The sequence below is a fragment of the Scyliorhinus torazame genome, chromosome 5, assembly GCF_047496885.1.
Source record: "Scyliorhinus torazame isolate Kashiwa2021f chromosome 5, sScyTor2.1, whole genome shotgun sequence".
Lineage (NCBI taxonomy): Eukaryota > Metazoa > Chordata > Chondrichthyes > Carcharhiniformes > Scyliorhinidae > Scyliorhinus > Scyliorhinus torazame.
In genome coordinates, this window is record NC_092711.1 from 91,776,177 (window position 1) to 91,799,283 (window position 23,107).

At 47.3% G+C, this 23,107-nt stretch overlaps 1 protein-coding gene and 1 non-coding gene across 3 annotated transcripts in view; one reads left to right on the forward strand and one right to left on the reverse strand.

Moving 5' to 3' along the window:
• LOC140421475 (uncharacterized) overlaps nucleotides 1-23,107 on the forward strand; it is an 856,937-nt gene that overhangs the window by 421,269 nt on the left and 412,561 nt on the right. The window lies entirely within an intron of this gene.
• trnav-cac (transfer RNA valine (anticodon CAC)) lies at nucleotides 116-188 on the reverse strand. Its single transcript has one exon. It is a non-coding gene; the product is annotated as a tRNA-Val (tRNA).

Genomic DNA, 23,107 nt, shown 5'->3' on the forward strand with positions numbered 1-23,107 from the left:
AATGGTGGATTTTGTAGGATATTATTTGAAACGGGTGTAATGTAACGGATTCGCTTAATGAGTAAACAGAAAACAGCAAGAATACAACTCATCGCCAAATGAGGAACGTCCAGAATGTTTCTGCCCGGTTTCGAACCGGGGACTTTTCGCGTGTGAGGCGAACGTGATAACCACTACACTACAGAAACAGCTGGCTGATATTCGCTCCAATGGGCCTGTCTGGAAAGCTGACACTGTTCTGTCACTCAGTCACACTTTGGAGCCTTTGTTTTTGAAAATTCGTCTGTCCTCATTAGGAATGCTGCAGCGAGATGTATACATACATATATATGAGATGTAACCATAAAACGGCAAAACGCAATAAGTGGCACTTCTATCACCTCGACCAGCTTTTCAAAAGAACAATCTTTTGATTAATCTCAATGTTTTTCTCTGTTTCAATGATCTTGAGTTTTCTCCATTTCAGCTGATCGTCCAATTCGCTTTTGAAAAAGGAATTTCTGTCGAATCCATGCCCAGTTTGACTTAATGATCAAGTTTCACTGGACCAGGAGCTGTGAACACGGAAATTATGTAGTTTACGATATAAACAACATGTAATCATGCAATTGATTTCATACCGAATTTATGAAGGTGTTTTTTCCTGATCAAGCATCTCTTCATTATTTCTGAGTTAATATACGGAATCTAATTTGGGGCAGCACGGTAGCCTTGTGGATAGCACAATTGCTTCACAGCTCCAGGGTCCCAGGTTCGATTCCAGCTTGGGTCACTGTCTGTGCGGAGTCTGCACATCCTCCCCGTGTGTGCGTGGGTTTCCTCCGGGTTCTCCGGTTTCCTTCCACAGTCCAAAGATGTGCAGGTTAGGTGGATTGGCCATGATAAATTGCCCTTAGTGTCCAAAAATTGTCCTTAGTGTTGGGTGGGGTTACTGGGTTATGGGGATAGGGTGGCGATGTTGACCTTGGGTAGGGTGCTCTTTCCAAGAGCCGGTGCAGACTCGATGGGCCGAATGGCCTCCTTTTGCACTGTAAATTCTGTAAATTCTGTAATTATATTTGATCTGTAGCCTGTTCACACAGACTGTCTATTAGAGAGGGAATGGTTTTTAGAACTTCACAAAGCCCTGTTGAGACACTTTGCTTAAGTAGTCCACTTTATTTGGTTTCAAATGAATTTTCAAATGGAGAAGCATTCTCAGGGTGGAATGATTTCTGCTCATTCAGTAATAACATCATTCTCATGTTGCTTCAAAAAATGTCAATCAATTTACTCAGCATCTGTTCCGTTACTCAAAACTTAATCTTATCCGACATTTATGTCCTCATTTGAAAGTGAGACTCTGAAATATACAACATTGATTTGCAAACATGACTGACAAAGAAAATATTTCGAGTCACTGGGAAATACAAACCCCATTGTGCTCATGTGAGATTGAGCACAGTCAGCATGGAAATGAAATGGGATAGTTTTACAGGTAGAGATTTGAGAATGATATTTTTATCATATTTGATTCCTTTTTGTTCTGTGTGTGAGACATTCTGGCGCCTTCATCCCGTTCGTGTTGAAGAAAGAGGGACGCCACAGGATCGGTACCGAGCCTCGTTTTCCTCATCTCCCCGAGTGGGTTTTCCTATTTCGCTATCATGAAGACAGATTTTTTAAAAGATGGCTCTATTAAATCTCTGCCATTTCCTCTAATTCAGTCACAGAATCGCTTGTTTCATTCAGTGATTAAACCTGCATCTGTAAACCAATTCAACTCTGTTGTGGACTGACAAACCGCTAATATGTGAACTTTGTCAAAATGCGGACATATTTTCCATCTCATTGCTTCAGGACAATTCAGCATTTCTGATTTTGCTGAATGCATTTTGAGGCCGGGGTAAAAGTAAATAGAATTGGCTGCAGCACCCGAGATCCCGATAACATCCAGCAACAAACTTAAATCATTCTAACTTGTCTCACGGTTAATGTGAAATATTTGATAATGTTTCTGTCCGGTTTTCAATCGGCGAATGTGAGGACCAGGACACCACAGAAAGAGCGGCACAAAGCCCAGTGTGCTCGGTTGCAGCTTCACAACAGTCAGCTTTCAAATCAAATGAGAGAATGTTACTTCACAACAGATTTGAAATGGAGGTGCCAATTGTATTTGATCCTTCCTTGTACAAGATGTGAACAATTCCGTTGGTCAAATCCCGTCAGTGAAAAAGAAAGGCGGTTATCAGCAGACCCGCACAAAACCTTCTTTCCGTGTCTCTCTTTCTGCTTTGCCTCCACAGGAAGACCGAGAACAAGTGATTTGTAACCATCTCTGTCATTTCCTCTGCATCAATTACCATATTGCTGGCATCTGTCTTTATGGCAACATTACTGTCAGCATGAAATCAGACATTGCTGGATAAAGTTAGCTGGTCTGCCAACATCTGTGGAGAGAAACAGAGTTGAGCAGTACACTCGTTTAAATGACCCTTCACAGCAGTATAGGAGGGTAGGGTAGGAATGGACAGAATTATATAGTTGGAAAGTGGCACAGGAGGAGGGGCAGAATAGAAGACCAGGTAGAATAGAAAAGAATAGAATAGCATACCTACAATGCATAATGAGGCCATTCAGCACATCGAGCCTGCACCGATCCTCTGAAAGAGCACCCTAACCAGGCTCCTGTCCTATCCCTGAATCTCTGTAACTCAACCTAACCTGCACATCTTTGGACACTAAGGGCCAATTTAGCATGGCCAATCCACCTACAGATATGGAATCCCTACAGTGCCGATGGAGGCCATTCGGCTCATCAATTCTGCACCGATCCTCTGAAAGACCTCCCAGTCCCTACCTAGGCCCACTACCACACCCAATTCCCGTAACGCCACGTAACCTGCACACTTTTGGACACGAAGAGGCAATTTAGCCCAGCCAATCCACCAAACCTGTATATCTTTGGACTGTGGGAGGAAACCGGAGCACTTGGAGGAAAACCATGCAGACAAGGGGAGAATGTGCAAATCCCAAGGCCGAATTGAACCCGGGTCCCAGATGCTGTGAGGCAACAGTGCTAACCACTGTGCCGCCGTGCCGCATGGACAAATTTGTCAAGAACATAAGACAAAGGGGTCATTGAGGAATGAAGAGTATTACCGGTGGCAAAATGATGAGACAGTCGAATATGAAATAGAAGCAACTGAACAGCGAAGGGCAGATGGGGGAGGCTGTAAAGTGCCTAATAGGAAGATGAGGTGTTGTTCTTCCAGTTTACATTGGGCATCACTGGAGCATTGCAGCTCGCCTTGGATGGACATGTGTGTTTATTTCAGATTCCAGCAGCTGCAGTATTTTGCATTATTAGTAGTAGACATTTTTGATAGAGTGACGATATTAATTGTCACCTGTAAACCCATTATATTAAGTTGTTGACTGAACAGACTTACTTTGTGTGCCGAGTCCAACTACAAACATCTTTTGCTGTCCTGTGTGTTCTGATTTCTGGAACCACCCAAAGGGAGGTACTAGACTTGATATTGTGCAATGAGATGGGATTAATTAGTAACTTCATGGTGAAGGCAGCCCTAGGTGGCCACAATCATACATGTTTGAATTTTACATTCAGTTTGAGGGAGAGAAGAGTGCGTCCAAGGCTCGTATTATGAACTTGGGAATTTATGAACTTGAAGGACAATTATGAGGGCATGAGAGCTGAGCAAGCTGGACTGAACTGTAAGTAAAAGTACACATAAAGTACAAGTGCAGCCTATCACTGCTCAGAAATTATGTTTAAACATATTCTGACCTCGAGTCACTTCACTGAAAACCTGTTGTTCTCAGACACGCTATTCTTCATGTTATAATTGACAGATTAAGAGTAAAACAGCCTACTGTTTCACTGTAGGGAAAGGACACACCATTGTAGATGCCCCATAATGTTAGAGGTCGGCTTATTGAATCTGTTCATTCCATTCCATCTTATATTCAGCTAATGGTGGAAAAAAAACCTTAAGTTTAAGGCGTTTGGGGAGAATGGCCAGTTTGCTGCTCTGATTAGCTCAGATCTCCTTATTATAAAGTGTATTTAGAAGCACTGGAAAGGATGTAAGAAAGTTTTATTGGAGCAATTCTACACTGACAGGTTATACCCATCAAGATAGATTGAGCAGGCTAGGGATGTTTCCTTTGGAAAAGTGAATGATTGAGAAATATAAACGTAGAGAAGTATTTTACAGGGTAGACAACTGGAAGATGTTTTCACTTGTATAAGGATGAAAATAAATATAACTTAGTAATACATCTAATGAACAATTCTCTTTAACTAGACATTAAAATAGAAAATACTGGAAATACCCAGCATATCTGGCAACATCTGGGGATTGAGAAACAGTTGATCTTTCAGATCTGTGCTGATGCAGTGTAGTTCTGACAAAAGATCTTAGACATGAAATGTAAACCATGTCTCCCTCTCCGCAGACACTCCCAGATCTGCTGAGTATTTCGATTCTGTCTTGGGTCACTGTCTGTGCGGAGTCTGCACGTTCTCCCCGTGTCTGCGTAGGTTTCCTCTGAGTGCTCCGGTTTTCTCCCACATGTCCCAAAGGACGTGCTTGTTAGGTAAATTGGACATTCTAAATTCTCCCCCAGTGTTTCCAAACAGGCGCCGGAATGTGGCGACTCGGGGCTTTTCACAGTAACTTCATTGCAGTGTTAATGTAAGCCTACTTGTGACACTAATAAAGAATATTATTCGATTATTATTTTTGTTGTTAATTCAGATTTCCATCATCTGTAGCTTTTTTGTTTTTCTTTAACTGAACAGTGCTCAGAATACGGAACTCATTAGAAGAAGGATTTAAAATCACTGACTGAGCTTCAATCTCAGGTGTAAAATCCCACCACAAAATTCTTTGGATTCTGAGGTACAATGAAAAGTATTTTTCTACGAGCAGCTCAAACAGATCATTTAGTACATTAAAGAAAATAAAATAAAAAGAAAATACATAAAAGGGCAACACATGGTCCACAATGTAAATACATAGACACCAGCATCGGGTGATGTATACAGGAGTAAAGGTTAGTGATAATGTTAGTGTTCAATTAGTTTCAAAAGATTAGTACGATTATAAAAGATGTAAAAAGAGGATCTGTTTGGTAGAGCTCACAGAGAGTCGCCTCACTCCGCAGAGCGCCATCCAAGGTGAATGTGCCTCCAGGCAAATGTGGAAATGAATTCACTCGGTCATCCTATTTGCTGACATAACAGCTCAGTCACACTGGAGGAAGAATCATAGAATCTACAGTGCAGCAGGAGGCCATTGGAGTCTGCACCAGCCCTTGGAAAGAGCACCCAAGTTAATCTCACGCCTTCACCCTATCCTGATGACCCACCTAACCTGTTGGACACCAATTCATCATGGCCAATCCACCTAACCTGCACATCTTTGGACTGTGGGAGGAAACCGGAGCACCCGGAGGAAACCCACACAGACTCAGGGAGAAACTGCAATCTTCCCACAGTTATCCGAGGCCGGAATTGAACCCGGGTCTCTGGCGCTGTGAAGCAGCAGTGCTAGCCACTATGCCATCGTGCCGCCCATTTAGTATCATTCAGATACTTCACATGCACTTTGGATGCTGTATCAATTCGTTTAATAATGTGACATATTGGCATGTGGCTCCAATCGAAATCGGATCACAAATTAACAATTTTGATTGAGCAATATTGCGTCTCAATGGTTGGATATATACCCAGCATTCTCCGCGTGGAAGACTGTGTCCCATTCAGCCCGCAGGAGCTTCTTGCGCAGGCGCACCACCAAGCTGTAAGTGGGGAATGCGCAGTGCGGTCTCTGACTAGAGCATGCGCAGTGTGGTCTCTGACTGGGGCATGCGCAGTGCGGTACGTTCCTGGACTTGAGCGGCGAGCGGAAAAATGATCTGATGAACTGAGCAAGGTGTGGGGGAAGAGACAGCGAAGTGGCTGGGAGGGGGGGCTTTATAAACACAGAATGAATGCCTCAAACCCCGAATAAGAAGCTACTGATCCTGTGTTTGTTGGGCTGCTCTGTGTCACAGGCGCAGAATAACGGCAGCCATATTGCAGCAGGGCGCATGCGCAGTGCTCCCTGTCCTGTCAGCAGGAGGAGAGAATGTTGTGACTGATAGTGATGGATCCTGGAAACTCCTTTTACAGGGGGTTAGGAGGGGAGGATTTACACATAGCAAACTGAAACCAAGTCAATTTATATCTTAGACTAACAGTTGAAGGGCTTTGTAATTTTCTTTTTCAGGAAGTTAGAAGTGGAGGATTGATCGATGGGAAACTTAAATCAAGCATCACATTGTGATCTGACAGAGTCAGCGATACATCCGAACCTGAATATCAGCAGCATCTGGGTGTGCAAGGTAAAATGTTTGTCTGTTCTGTCTGTGCGAGAGGATTACAGGTCCCAGAGTGACTGGAAAAGCCCCGAGATTCACAAACCCTGGTCCGACCATACCTTGAAAGCTCAGCTCCGGGAAACAAACCTTAGGAGAATAGAATGGCCTCAGAGGGGGTGCAGAGCACAGATTTCCTTGATAAGATCATCGAATCCCTGCAGTTCAGAGGGGGGCCATTCAGCTCATCAAGTCTGCACCAACCCTTCAAATGAGCACTCTACCCATTTATGCTTCCTCCATCCCACCCCAACTTATACCCATAACCCAGAACTTAACCTGCACATCTTTGGACATTAAGGGGCAATTTAGCATAGCCAATCCACTAACCTGCACATCTTTGGACGGTGGGAGGAAACCGGAGCACCCGGAGGAAACCCACGCAGACACGGGATAATGTACAAATACCACACAGACACCGGAATTGAACCCGGGTCCCTGATGCTGTGAGACAGCAGTGCTAACCACTGTGCCACTGCTGAATCCCAAAGTTAAATTATACGGTGTGATCATAGAAAATAGCCAGAGGCCTAAGTGAGTACTACTGGGCTGCCAATGTTTCAATGGTGTGTAAGTGGATGGGAGAAGGGGAGGGAGCGGCGTGGAAGAGAATGGAGAGGGCGTCCTGCAAGGGGACTAGCCTGCAAGCAATGGTGACGGCGCCGTTGCCGTTCTCACCAAAGAAATACACCACAAGCCCGGTGGTGGTGGCTACATTGAGAATTTGGGGGCAGTGGAGACGGCATAGGGGAGGGACGGGAGCTTTGGTGCGGTCCCCGATAAGAAACAATCATAGGTTCGTTCCGGGGAGAATGGATGGGGGATTTGGAGCATGGCAAAGAGCTGGGGTAGTACAATTAAGAGATCTATTTGTAGATGGGACGTTTGCGAGTTTGGGAGCGTTGACGGAGAAATATGGGTTGCCCCAAGGGAATGCATTTCGGTATATGCAATTGAGGGCTTTTGTGAGGCAACAGGTGAGGGAATTCCCGCAGTCCCGATGAAGGAAGTGCAGGATAGAGTGATCTCAGAGACATGGGTGGGGGACGGTAAGGTAGCGGACATATACAGGGAGATGAGGGACGAGGGGGAGATCATGGTAGATGAGCTGAAAGGGAAATGGGAAGAAGAACTGGGGGAGGAGATTGAGGAGGGGCTGTGGGCGGATGCCCTACGTAGGGTAAACTCATCGTCCTCGTGTGCCAGGCTAAGCCTGATACAATTTAAGGTGCTACACAGGGCGCATATGACTGGAGCACGGCTTAGTAAATTTTTTGGGGTAGAGGATAGGTGTGCGAGATGCTCGAGAGGCCCAGCGAATCACACCCACATGTTCTGGTCATGCCCGGTACTACAGGGGTTCTGGGTGGGGGTGGCAAAGGTGCTTTCGAAGGTGGTGGGGGTCCGGGTCGAACCAAGCTGGGGGATGGCTATATTTGGGGTTGCAGAAGAGCCGGGAGTGCAGGAGGCGAGAGAGGCTGACATGTAGGCCTTTGCGTCCTTTGTAGCCCGGCGCAGAATATTGTTAATGTGGAAGGAAGCTAAGCCCCCGGGGGTGGAGACCTGGATAAACGATATGGCAGGGTTCATAAAGTTAGAACGGACTAAGTTTGTGTTAAGGGGTTCGGCTCAGGGGTTCACCAGGCGGTGGCAACCGTTCGTCGACTACCTCACAGAAAGATAGAGGGAATGGAAAAGAAGTAGATAACAGCAGCAACCCAGGGGGGAGGGGGGGGGGAGGTGGGGGGGAGGAATCGGATGGACTCTCAGGGATGTTATTGTACATGTATAGGTATTTGGTATATGTAATTGTATATTGGACTTTTGGATTGTAATTTTGGAGAGTATTTAATTTGGACAAGGCAGTGGCCATTTAGTTTTGTTTTTCTTTTGTTTTTTTAAATATATATTATTTATTTATTTGTTTAAAACTGGCCACGGCTATTTATATTGCTTTATTGTTGTGTAAAAGAAACACTACGTATTGTTATGTTTGGCCAAAAAACTCGAATAAAATATATTTTTTAAAAAAGAAAATAGCCAGAGAGTCATTGTGGCACAGCAGAGGCTATTCGGCCCAGTGAGGCTATGCGAGCTCTCTAGTGCAATCCAGTCAGTCCAATTCCCCTGTTCCATCCCTCAGTCCTCGCAGGTTTATTTCCATTAAATATTTATCCAATTTCCTTTTGAAAATATTCATCATGTCCATTTCTGCCCTCCCCTCAGCCGTAACTTTAGGGTCATTACCACTGACTGTAAAATCGGTCTGCTTCACATCTCCCATATCTTTTACCCACAACCTGGATGTGTCCCCCGAGTCCTCGTACCATCAGTGAATGGGGACAGATTTTCTTCGTCTATTTTACCTAAACCCATCAGAATTTTCTACACCTGAATCAAATCTCCCCTCAACCTACCTCCTTTGCCGGAACCATTATGCAAAATCTCTTCTGCACCTTCTCAAGAACCTTCACATTCTTCCTAAAGAGTGGTGACCAAAAATGGACGCAATACTCAAATTGTGGCTGAATCAGAGCTTTATAAAGCAGTAAAAGTTCTATTTCATGCTCATTAACACCATTTATCAGCTCAAGAGGCAATTTAATAAAAGTAAAATACTGTGGGTTCTTGAAATAGAACACAGAACAGTACAGCACAGAACAGGCCCTTCGACACTCGATGTTGTGCCGAGCTTTGTCCGAAACCAAGATCAAGCTATCCCAGCTTGATCATTATGGTGTGTTCCATGTGCCGATCCAATAACGGCTTGAAAGTTCCTAAAGTGTCCGACTCCACTATCACAGCAGGCAGTCCATTCCACACCCTAACCACTCTCTGAGTAAAGAACCTACCTCTGACATCCCTCCTATATCTCCCACCCCGAACCTTACAGTTATGCCCCCTTGTAACACCTACATCCATCTGAGGAAATAGTCTCTGAACGTCCACTCTATCTATCCCCCTCATCATCTTATAAACCTCTATTAAGTCGCCTCTCATCCTCCTCCGCTCCAAAGAGAAAAGCCCTAGCTCCCTCAACCTTTCCTCATAAGACCTACCCCCCAAACCAGGCAGCATCCTGGTAAATCTCCTTTGCACCCTTTCCAATGCTTCCACATCCTTCCTCTCGTGAGGTGACCAGAACTGCACACAATATTCCAAGTGTGGTCCCACCAGGGTCATGTACAGTTGCAGGATAACCCCACAGCTCTTAAACTCAAGCCCCCTGTTAATAAACGCTAACACACGAGAGGCCTTCTTCACAGCTCTATCCACTTGTGTGGCAACCTTCAGAGGTCTCTCTGTTCCTCCTGCCGTTGACCCGGTAATCCGCATTCAAATTTTTCCTACCAAAATGAATCACCTCGCACTTATTAGGGTTAAACTCCTATCTGCCATTTTTCGGCCCAGCTCTGCATCCGATCAATGTCTCTTTGCAGCCTACAACAGCCCTCCACCTCATCTACTACTCCACCAATCTTGGTGTCAGCAGAAAATTTACTGACCCACCCTTCAGCCCCCTCCTCCAAGTCATTGATAAAAATCACAAATAGCAGAGGACCCAGCACTGATCCCTGTGGTGCACCGCTGGTAACTGGTCTCCTGTCTGAAAATTTTCCATCCACCACCACCCTCTGTCTTCTATGTGATAACCAGTTACTTATCCAATTGGCCAAATTTCCCTCTATCCCACACCTCCTTACTTTCTTCATGAGCCGACCATGGGGAACCTTATCAAACGCCTTACTAAAATCCATGTATACGACATCAACTGCTCTACCTTCATCTACACACTTAGTTACCTCCTCAAAGAATTCAATCAAATTTGTGAGGCAAGACTTACCCTTAACAAATCTGTGTTGACTATCCCGGATTAAGCTGCATCTTTCCAAATGGTCATAAATCCTATCCTTCAGAACTTTTTCCATTAACTTACCGACCACCGAAGTAAGACTAACTGGCCTATAATTACCAGGGACATTCCTATACCCTTTCTTGAACAGAGGAACAACATTCGCCACTCTTCAGTCCTCTGGCACTATCCCCGTGGACAGTGAGGACCCAAAGATCAAAGCCAAAGGCTCTGCAATCTCATCCCTTGCCTCCCAAAGAATCCTAGGATATATCCCATCTGGCCCAGGGGACTTGTCGACACTAAGGTTTTTCAAAATTGCTAATACATCCTCCCTCAGAACATCTACCTCCTCCAGCCTAGCCGCCTGTATCACACTCTCATCCTCAAAAACATGGCCCCTCTCCTTGGTGAACACTGAAGAAAAGTATCCATTCAACGCCTCTCCTATCTCTTCCGACTCCATGCACAAGTTCCCACTACTGTCCTTGACCGGCCCTAACCTCACTCTGGTCATTCTTTTATTTCTGATATAAAAAGCCTTGGGAGTTTCCTTGATCCGACCCGCCAAGGACTTCTCATGCACCCCCTCCTAAGCCCTTTTGTTTTTAGCTCATTCCTTGCTACCTTGTAACCCTCAAGCGACCCAACTGAACCTTGTTTTCTCATCCTTACATAAGCTTCCTTTTTCCTCTTGACAAGACATTCAACCTCTTTTGTGAACCATGGTTCCCTCACACGCCATTTCCTCCCTGCGTGATAGGGACCTACCTATCAAGGACACGCAGTATTTGTTCCTTGAACAAGCTCCACTTTTCAAATCTGAGATAAAAACAGAAAATTCTGGATAAACTCAGCAGATCTGGCAGCATCTGTGAAGAGAGAATCAGTTAATTTTCAGATCTAAATGATCCTTCGACAGAACTGCTTTGCTAACTACTCTCTGAATATATACTGTCACTTCAGAGATAAAAGCAGAGATAAAAGTCCCCTGTGTCCCTGCACAATCTTTAGCACTATTCCATTAATTATATCTACCCTCTCCCTGTCCTGGGCAGCACGTTAGCACAAGTATCTAGCACTGTGTCTTCACAGCGCCAGCGTCCCAAGTTCGATTCCCCGCTGGGTCACTGTCTGTGCAGTCTGCACGTTCTCCACATGTCTGCGTGGGTTTCCTCCGGGTGTTCCGGTTTCCTCCCACAGTCCAAAGATGTGCAGGTTAGGTGGATTGGCCATGCTAAATTGCCCTTAGTGTCCAAAAAGGTTAGGAGGGGTTATTGGGTTCCGGGGTTCCGGCACCTTTTCAGGGAGAGTTACAGATGCTGAAACCTCTGTTGCTGCAGAAACTGCTGAACTCACTGCAGAGTTCTGATGGTTGTAAAGTGTCAAAGGGAAAGATGAGTTGCTGTTCCCTGAGCTCCCTTTGAGTTTCATTGGAACAGTTCAGGAGGCCAAGGGCAGAGAGGTCAGAGTGGGAGGGGGGCAGACAATTAAAATATGATGCAATCGGGTCAGCACGGTGGCGCAGTGGATAGCATTGCTGCCTCACGGCGCTGAGGTCCCAGGTTCGATTCCGGCTCTGGGTCACTGTCCGTGCGGAGTTTGCACATTCTCCCCGTGTCTGCGTGGGTTTCACCCCCACAACCCAAAGATGTACCGGCTAGGTGGATTGGACACACTAAATTGCCCCTTAATTGGAAAAAATATTGGGTACTCTAAATCTAAAAAAAACAAATATATGACGCAATCGTCCAGCGTGCAATTAATGCAGCCAGATCCTTGATAAAAGTCGCACAGTATATCATCCTTCTTCTTGTGAAGTGATGAATCATTTCCACTTCCACCACCCTCCAGGGCTGTGAGATCCAGGTTATCACTCTGTGTAAAAAAAGGTCTTCTTCACATTTCCCGCTGCATCTCAGGCACCATCAGCTAATGTGAATAGCTTTTCTTTATCGACCTGATCTATGCCTGTATTAATTTTGTACACCTCCATCAATCTCCCCTCAATCTCATTTGCTCTGTGCAGAACCAGCCCAGTTTCTCCAACCTAACCTTGCCGCTAACGTCCCTCCTGGAACCATCCTGAATCTCCTCAGCACTCTGTAAGGATCCTCATATCCTTCATAAGGACTGGTGACCAGAGCTGGATGTAATCTTGTGATCTAACCAGGACTTTATAATTTCTTGTTTTTGTGCTCAACACCTCTATTTATGCAGCTCAGACCCCTGATGTATTAACTAACTCATGTTATAAGAAATAGGTCCCAATGAATGCTTTAGTCATGACCCGTAATTATAAAGTGCAAATGACGACATAAGTTTTAAAATAGTTCCTGTAATATTTGTCCTGAATACCAGACACCTTCCCCCAAGTTCTGGAAAGGGAGGGTTAATAAAGCCAGGTACTCACAGTCTGCACAAACTTCGAATGTGACTCCAGACCCATTTGTAAAACTGAACAAATAAATCCCTGAATTTATTCCAACTCTTTTCTGTATTCCAGCTCCAGTAATCACTGGCTGGGAAGGGACCAGAATCTCAGGAGGCTTCACACTGCTGTCTTCTCGTGTGGAACTGATCTCCTATCAGATTAATGTGCTAATGCTGTGAGTATTCAGTACAATGTATGAACCTCAGATACTGCTTCCTGTCCACTATCCCCCTCATCCATGGATCTTCCCTTTTACCAACTGGGGAAAAGGTTTGCCTGTTCACTGTTTGATCTCGATGGCAGTGGGATTACACAGAATTCCCAATAGGTCAGAAAGTCCCCTGTCAGTGACTGAAGGAACCCAGGGTGAGGACGCAGGGCTGTACTGTGTTCTGCGCATGCTCAGTGTGGCTGGTGGAGACGGACTGAAGGGGACCAGGCAGATCAGGGAGGAGATTGTGAGCACAGGGGAGGAACTGGAGCCGGAGGAGGGTCAGAATTCGATGAACCCAGAGGATTGTAGGACTGGCGATTACCACATTGTAGGTGAGGGAGCACAGGGGTGATGTTGAACAAGACCTGGTGAGAGTGAGGGCAGGAGCAGCTGAACTTTGGATGATCTCCAGTTCCTGTGAAGTTGAATCTGGGAGATCGACAAGACCCACATTAGAATAGTCCAGTTTAGAGGAAACAAAGGAATGGATGAGTTTCAGCAGCACATGAACTAAGACAGGGACACAACTGGACAAAGTTACTGAGTGGCAATAGGCGGTGACAGTGATATGTGGACAGAAACACAGCTTGGGGTGAAATATGCTGGAGATTGTGAAGAGTCTGATTCAGTGTCAGACAGTTCCCAGGGAGAGAGATAGAGTTGGAGGTGAGGGATTGGAGTTTGTAACCAGGAATGAAGACAATGGCTTTGTTCATCTAGTAGTGTGTGTCTGATAAGTCAGGATGGTGTGCGAGATGGAGAGGAACTTGGAAATGATGGTGTTCACATATTCCTGCTACCCTGCTCCTTCCAGGTGGTGGAGGTCGATCGTTTGGGGGATTCTGTCAAAGTTCTGCTTGTTCTGAAGATATATTAAATACTTGCTTCTATCATTCAGCCTCTACTACTCCCTTTCTCTCTCCATCTTGCAGAGTGTCAGAGTCCTGTGTAGGTCCAGACCAGTTGGCAGCTTCCCTTCCCTGAAGGACATTAGTGAACCAGTTGGGTTTTTACAACAATCCAGCAGTTTTCATGGTCACTTTTTCCCAGTGCCGGCCCCACAAATGACCAGATTCATTCAGCTCAATTTCACAACCTGCCTTTGTGTTTTTTGGGTTCTCCCTCACTCCCTGTTTTCTGTTTTAAATCAGTTTCACAGGGTGTTCGAAGGGGAGGATTTGCAGTCGGGAAACTTCATCACATCAGGATCAGCTCCAGTTGCTCCATTTACCGTAACCTGAATATCAGCGGATTTTGAACATGGAAGGAAACAGCACCATTCACAGTGGGGAGAAACCGTACACGTGTTGTGTGTGTGGACGAGGCTTCAGCCAAACATCAGGTCTGTCGAGACACAAGCTGGGGAGAAGCCGTGGAAATGTGGGGACTGTGGGAGGGGATTCATTTCCCCACCAGAGCTGGTAACACATCAACGCAGTTACACTGGAGAGAAACCGTTCTCCTGCTCCAAGTGTGGGAAGAGTTTTACTATTTCAGCCAACCTATTGAGACACCAGCGAGTTCACACAGATGACAGACTATTTCAATGCTCAGACTGCGGGAAGTGCTATAAAAGTTCCCAGGAACTGCTGCTCCATCAATGTGTTCACACTGACGAGAGACCGTTCAGGTGCACTCACTGCGGGACTGGGTTCTGGCGATTGTCCCAACTCATTGTGCACCAGAGGATTCACACCGGGGAGAGGCCGTTTATCTGCTCCAAGTGTGGAAGGGGATTCACTCAGTCATCTGACCTGCTGACGCTCAAGAGAATTCACACTGGGGAGAAGCCTTTCACCTGCTCCGAGTGTGGGAAGGGATTCTCTACCTCATTCACCCTGCTGAGACACCACCGAGTTCACACAGACAAGAGACCGTTTAAATGTTCAGACTGTGGGAAGGGCTTTAAATGTTCCTGGGAACTGATGTACCATCAACGTGTTCACACTGACGAGAAGCCATTCAGATGCTCTCGCTGTGGGACTGGGTTCAGACGATCATCACAACTCACTGACCACCGCCGAATTCACACTGGCACAAGACCTTTCACCTGCTCCGAGTGTGGGAAGGGATTCACTCAGTCATCCAACCTGCTGACCCACCAGGGAATTCACACTGGGGAGAGGCCGTTCACCTGCTCCCAGTGTGGGAACGCTTTCACAACCTCATCCAGCCTGCTGAGACATCAGCGAGTTCATAAATAACTACAGTGATTGGAATTTTCTGTTAATCACACCCAGGACTGAACCGTGTTCATTGGGGTCTGGTTCTGCTGATGGTAATGAACTGCAGCCCAGTTACAGGGACTCATATTCACGCTAAAAGTCAAATAAATTAGATTTGTGCAAAATACGCAGTGTGTTGAAACTTTTTTTTTTTAATAAATATTTTATTGAAAATTTTTGGTCAACCAACACAGTACATTGTGCATCCTTTACACAATATTATAACAGCACAAATAACAATGACCTATTTTATATAAACAAAAAACAAAAAATGAATAAATATTAAATAACAGAAATGAAAACTAGCCCTAATTGGCAACTGCCTTGTCACAAGTTACACCCCCCCCGCCCCCCCCCCCCCCCCCCCAAATCCTGGGCCGCTGCTGCTGCCTTCTTTTTCCCCTTCCATCTATCTATCCGCAAGGTATTCGACGAACGGTTGCCACCGCCTGGTGAACCCTTGAGCCGACCCCCTTAGGACGAACTTAATCCGCTCTAGCTTTATAAACCCCGCCATGTCATTTATCCAGGTCTCCACCCCCGGGGGCTTGGCTTCTTTCCACATTAGCAATATCCTGCGCCGGGCTACTAGGGACGCAAAGGCCAAAACATCGGCCTCTCTCGCCTCCTGCACTCCCGGCTCTTGTGCAACCCCAAATATAGCCAACCCCCAGCCTGGTTCGACCCGGACCCCGACTACTTTTGAAAGCACCTTTGTCACCCCCATCCAAAACCCCCGTAGTGCCGGGCATGACCAAAACATATGGGTATGATTCGCTGGGCTTCTCGAGCACCTCGCACACCTATCCTCCACCCCAAAAAATTTACTGAGCCGCGCTCCAGTCATATGCGCCCTGTGTAATACCTTAAACTGAATCAGGCTTAGCCTGGCACACGAGGACGACGAGTTTACCCTACTTAGGGCATCCGCCCACAGCCCCTCCTCGATCTCCTCCCCCAGCTCTTCTTCCCATTTCCCTTTTAGTTCATCTACCATAGTCTCCCCTTCGTCCCTCATTTCCCTATATATATCTGACACCTTACCATCCCCCACCCATGTCTTTGAGATCACTCTGTCCTGCACCTCTTGTGTCGGGAGCTGCGGAAATTCCCTCACCTGTTGCCTCGCAAAAGCCCTCAGTTGCATATACCTGAATGCATTCCCTTGGGGCAACCCATATTTCTCGGTCAGCGCTCCCAGACTCGCGAACTTCCCATCCACAAATAGATCTTTCAGTTGCGTTATTCCTGCTCTTTGCCACATTCCATATCCCCCATCCATTCCCCCCGGGGCAAACCTATGGTTGTTTCTTATCGGGGACCCCCCCAAAGCTCCAGTCTTTCCCCTATGCCGTCTCCACTGTCCCCAAATCTTCAGTGTAGCTACCACCACCGGGCTTGTGGTGTAGTTCCTCGGTGAGAACGGCAATGGGGCTGTCACCATAGCCTGCAGGCTAGTCCCCCTACAGGACGCCCTCTCTAATCTCTTCCACGCCGCTCCCTCCTCCTCTCCCATCCACTTACTCACCATTGAAATATTAGCGGCCCAATAGTACTCACTTAGGCTCGGTAGTGCCAGCCCCCCCCCTATCCCTGCTACGCTGTAAGAATCCCTTCCTCACTCTCGGGGTCTTCCCGGCCCAAACAAAACCCATGATGCTCTTTTCAATCCTTTTAAAAAAAGCCTTCGTGATCACCACCGGGAGGCACTGAAACACAAAGAGGAATCTCGGGAGGACCACCATCTTAACCGCCTGCACCCTCCCTGCCATTGACAGGGCTACCATATCCCATCTCTTGAAATCTTCCTCCATCTGTTCCACGAACCACGTTAAATTTAACCTGTGCAATGTGCCCCAGTTCTTAGCTATCTGGATCCCCAGGTAACGAAAGTCTCTTGTTACCTTCCTCAACGGTAGGTCCTATATTTCTCTACTCTGCTCCCCTGGATGCACCACAAACAGCTCACTCTTCCCCATGTTCAATTTATACCCTGAAAAATCCCCAAACTCCCCAAGTATCCGCATTATTTCTGGCATCCCCTCCGCCGGATCCGCCACATATAGTAGCAAATCGTCCGCATACAAAGGTACCCGGTGTTCTTCTCCTCCCCTAAGTACTCCCCTCCACTTCTTGGAACCCCTCAGCGCTATCGCCAGGGGCTCAATCGCCAGTGCAAACAGTAATGGGGACAGAGGGCATCCCTGCCTTGTCCCTCTATGGAGCCGAAAATATGCCGATCCCCGTCCATTCGTGACCACACTCGCCACTGGGGCCCTATACAATAGCTGCACCCATCTAACATACCCCTCTCCAAAACCAAATCTCCTCAACACCTCCCACAAATAATCCCATTCCACTCTATCAAATGCTTTCTCGGCATCCATCGCCACTACTATCTCTGTTTCACCCTCTGGTGGGGCCATCATCATTACCCCTAACAGCCTCCGTATATTCGTGCTCAGCTGTCTCCCCTTCACAAACCCAGTTTGGTCCTCGTGAACCACCCCCGGGACACATTCCTCTATTCTCATTGCCATTACCTTGGCCAGGACCTTGGCATCCACATTTGAGAGGGAAATTGGTCTGTAGGACCCGCATTGTAGCGGGTCCTTTTCCTTCTTTAAGAGAAGCGATATTGTTGCTTCAGACAAAGTCGGGGGCAGTTGTCCCCTTTCCTTTGCCTCATTAAAGGTCCTCGTCAGTACCGGGGCGAGCAAGTCCAGATATTTTCTATAGAATTCGACTGGGAATCCGTCCGGTCCCGGGGCCTTTCCCGTCTGCATGCTCCTAATTCCTTTCACCACTTCTTCTACCTCGATCTGTGCTCCCAGTCCCACCCTTTCCTGCTCTTTCACCTTGGGAATTTCCAGCCGATCCAAAAAGTCCATCATTCTCTCCCTCCCATCCGGGGGTTGAGCTTCATATAATTTTTTATAAAATGTCTTAAACACTTCATTCACTCTCTCCGCTCCCCGCTCCATCGCTCCTTCCTCGTCCCTCACTCCCCCTATTTCCCTCGCTGCTCCCCTTTTCCTCAATTGGTGTGCCAGCAACCTGCTCGCCTTCTCCCCATATTAATACTGTACACCCTGTGCCTTCCTCCATTGTGACTCTGCAGTGCCTGTAGTCAGCAAGTCAAATTCCACATGCAGCCTTTGCCTTTCCCTGTACAATCCCTCCTCCGGTGCTTCCGCATATTGTCTGTCCACCCTCAAAAGTTCTTGCAGCAACCGCTCCCGTTCCTTACTCTCCTGCTTCCCTTTATGTGCCCTTATTGATATCAGCTCCCCCCTAACCACCGCCTTCAACGCCTCCCAGACCACTCCCACCTGGACCTCCCCATTGTCATTGAGTTCCAAGTACTTTTCAATACATCCCCTCACCCTTAGACACCCCCCTCATCCGCCATTAGTCCCATGTCCATTCTCCAGGGTGGGCGCCCTCCTGTTTCCTCCCCTATCTCCAAGTCCACCCAGTGTGGGGCGTGATCCGAAATGGCTATAGCCGTATACTCCGTTCCCCTCACCTTCGGGATCAATGCCCTACCCAGCACAAAAAAGTCTATGCGCGAATAGACTTTATGGACATAGGAGAAAAACGAGAACTCCTTACTCCTAGGTCTACTGAATCTCCAAGGGTCCACACCTCCCATCTGCTCCATAAAATCTTTAAGCACCTTGGCTGCTGCCGGCCTCCTTCCAGTCCTGGACTTCGACCTATCCAGCCCTGGTTCCAACACCGTGTTAAAGTCTCCCCCCATTATCAGCTTTCCCGTCTCTCGGTCCGGAATGCGTCCTAGCATCCGCCTCATAAAATTGGCATCATCCCAGTTCGGGGCACACACGTTTACCAAAACCACCGTCTCTCCCTGTAGTTTGCCACTCACCATCACGTATCTGCCCCCGTTATCCGCCACTATAGTCTTTGCCTCGAACATTACCCGCTTCCCCACTAATATAGCCACCCCCCTGTTTTTCGCATCTAGCCCCGAATGGAACACCTGCCCCACCCATCCTTTGCGCAGCCTAACCTGGTCTATCAGTTTCAGGTGCGTTTCCTGTAACATAACCACATCTGCTTTAAGTTTCTTAAGGTGTGCGAGTACCCGTGCCCTCTTTATTGGCCCGTTGAGCCCTCTCACGTTCCACGTGATCAGCCGAGTTGGGGGGCTTCCCACCCCCCCCCCCTTGCCGATTAGCCATCATCTTTTACCAGCTTCTCACCCAGTTCCCACGCAGCTGTATCTCCCCCAGGCAGTGCCCCCCCGCCCATCCTCTCCCGTACCCGCTCCCCCCTTTCCCCAGCAGCAGCAACCCAGTAATTCCCCCCTCCCACCCCCCCCCCCCCCCCGCTAGCGTAATTACTCCCCCCATGTTGCTCCCAGAAGTCAGCAAACTCTGGCTGACCTCGGCTTCCCCCCGTGACCACGGCTCGCACCGTGCGACGCCCCCTCCTTCCTGCTTCTCTATTCCCGCCATAATTATCATAGCGCGGGAGCCAAGCCCGCGCTTCTCCCTTGGCCCCGCCCCCCATGGCCAACGCCCCATCTCCTCTCCCTCCCCACCTCCCCCATCACCCCCTGTGGGAGAGAGAAAAGTTACCACACCGCAGGATTAGAACATAAAACCCCTCTTCGCCCCCCACATTCGCCCCACCACTTTGTCCAAACGTTCTTTTTAATAATCCACTCATTCCAGTTTTTCTTCTACAATAAAAGTCCACGCTTCATCCGCCGTCTCAAAGTAGTGGTGCCTCCCTTGATATGTGACCCACAGTCTTGCCGGTTGCAGCATTCCAAATTTTATCTTCCTTTTATGAAGCACCGCCTTGGCCCGATTAAAGCTCGCCCTCCTTCTCGCCACCTCCGCACTCCAGTCTTGATAAACGCGGATCACCGCGTTCTCCCATTTACTGCTCCGAGTTTTCTTCGCCCATCTAAGGACCATTTCTCTATCCTTAAAACGGAGGAATCTCACCACTATGGCTCTGGGAGTTTCTCCTGCTCTCGGTCCTCGCGCCATAACTCGGTATGCTCCCTCCACCTCCAACGGACCCGCCGGGGCCTCCGCTCCCATTAACGAGTGCAGCACCGTGCTCACATATGCCCCGACGTCCGCACCCTCCACCCCTTCAGGAAGACCAAGAATCCTCAGGTTGTTCCTCCTTGCGTTGTTTTCCAGTGCCTCCAACCTCTCCACACATCGTTTCTGATGAGCCTCCTGTATCTCCGTCTTCACCACCAGGCCCTGTATATCGTCCTCATTCTCGGCTGCCTTCGCCTTCACGACCCGAAGCTCCCGCTCCTGGGTCTTTTGTTCCTCCTTTAGCCCTTCGATCGCCTGTAGTATCGGGGCCAACAGCTCTTTCTTCATTTCCTTTTTTATCTCTTCCACGCAGCATTTCAAGAACTCTTGTTGTTCAGGGCCCCATGTGAAACTTCCACCTTCCGACGCCATCTTGGTTTTTGCTTGCCTTCCTTGCCGCTGTTCCAAAGGATCCGCTGCAATCCGGCCACTTTCCTCTCCTTTTTCCATCCGTGTCCAGGGGGAATTCCCTTCTGGTTTTTAGCCGTTAAAATTGCCGTTGGGGCTCCTATCAAGAGCCCAAAAGTCCGTTCCACCGGGGGCTGCCGAAACGTGCGACTCAGCTGGTCATCGCCGCACCCGGAAGTCGTGTTGAAACTTTTTAATATCTCTGACACAAGTTAGTTCCGTTTGAAGTACTCTCGCTCTCCCCCGTCTCTTCCATCCTCACCTCCAACAAGAAGTGTGAGGAGCTTGTGGAGCTTCTTTGTGACTGAGATTGAGTAAATCCGATCAGCTGCCTCTGCTGCTTCCCTCCCTTCTACGAGCCCACCGGACCAAACTGTCTCTAAATTTCATCCTTTCCCGAGCCCTGAACCCACATCTTTCTCCCCCATCTCCCCTCATGCCCTCTAAGAGCTCATCTTGTCCATGAGACCCAGCTCCTGCTCCATCGACCCTATTCCCACAAAACTGATCACCCAACCTCCCCATGTTCACTGACTTTGTTGAATCTTTTCTCTATCAGGTACTGTCCCTCCCCTTCTGCTGTCATTCTACCCTTGTCAAAAAGCAAGCCTTTTACTCCACCATCCTTACAAATTACTGCCCCATCTCCAGCACCCCTCACCTCTCCCAAATCCCTGTCCATTTTTCCCAGAATGCCATGTTTGAATCCCTCCAATCAGGTTTCTGCTCTGTCACCGTGCTGAATCATCTCTTATCAAAGTTACAAATGACATCCTCTGTGACTGTGACAAAGATAAACCTCCCCTCTGTCCTCAGCCTGTCTGCAGCCTTTGACAAGGTCGACCACACCATTCTGCTCCGTCACCTCTCCACTGTCACCCAGCTGGGTGGGGCTGCTCTCCCCTGGTTCCATTCTTCTCCATTAGCGTCAGAGAATCACTTGTAATGTCTTCCTTTCCCACTCGCACAGTTACCTCTGGTGTTACCAAAGGACCCAGTCTTGTCTCCTCTTCTTTCTCGTCCACATGCTCCCACAATAACACCATCTGGACACAGTGTCAGTTGTCACATTTGCACTGACAGCTCTACATAACCACCATCTCTCTCCCCGTCTCCATTTCTGTTAAATTCTCAGCCTGTTTGTCTGATATCCAGTGGTGGATGTGCAGACATTTCCTCCAATTAAATATTGGGAAAACCAAAGTCATTGTTTTCATTCCCGAGCTACCAGCTCCATTCCTCTCCCTGGTAACGTCTGACACTAAACCAGAATTGCTGCACGTCTGATGACATGTTTGAATCCGAGATGCACTGCTGGACCTTGTGTCAGTGTGTCCCAGACTTTCTCAGTCAAAATTATTGTTTAAAACTTTCCTCACAGAGAGATCAATCATTCTCCTTTCATGATCAGATACATGAAATAAATCATTCTGAAAGATCTTGTCAAGATTATTACTTTGAATTTTCTGTCTGCAAATCCTCTCCCTCTAACTCCCAGTAAAAGGAGTTTACAGAGGTTTTCCGTGTAAATGCAGGATAGAAATTCAGAACAGACCATTCTAGTTTCTATGGTGCATTCTCTCAAATATATGAATCTCAGTCCCACACACCCCACTCTCTTTCTGCTCATTGTCCCAGATTCAGTCTCCAGTCTCCTCTTGATTCTTTTCTCCTCTCCAGATTCTCTCTCCCCCTGTCCTTAAACTGATGACTCAGACTGTGACTCAATCCCACTCCTTCATTCTCATTCTACCAAATATCCCAGCTCACAACAACAAATCATCTTTAACAACTTTATTAGTAATTTCTAACATTGGGAAAGAATCACCTTTTCCCAATTGTGGAGAACAGAAATCCAGCGGGCAGCTCAGAACTTCCTCCTCCCGGGACTGTTTTAACAAGCTGCATGTATCTGAGTTACATTTTTACAGACTCACTCAGTAAGTGATACGATCTCACTGAACTATGACACAAGCTGCATGTATCTGAGTTACATTTAGACAGACCCACTCACTCACTCAGTAAGTGATCAGATCTCACTGAACTATGACACAAGCTGTGTGTATCTGAGTTACATTTATACAGACTCACTCACTCAGTAAGTGATCAGATCTCACTGAGCTACAACAGCTCTATTTATAATGAGTTTTTAACATAATGAAATGTATCAAGCAGTTTCACAAGATCATGAGGACACATTGGGGTCGATGACCAAAGTCTTGGTCAAAGAGTTTGGTTATGAGGAGAGTTTTAAAGGTGGAAAATGAAGTGGGGAGGTTTCGGGATGAAATTCCAGAGATTAGTGTCCAGGCAGCTAATAGCCCTCAATTGGGATGTGATTAAAATCAGGGATGAAGGACATCCGGGAATGGCGCTCCATGTACGTGGGCCCCAGGCTCAAGGCCCAAATCTGAACTTTGGGACTGATTTTCACCATCCCTCGTCTCAGAGAAAATCAAT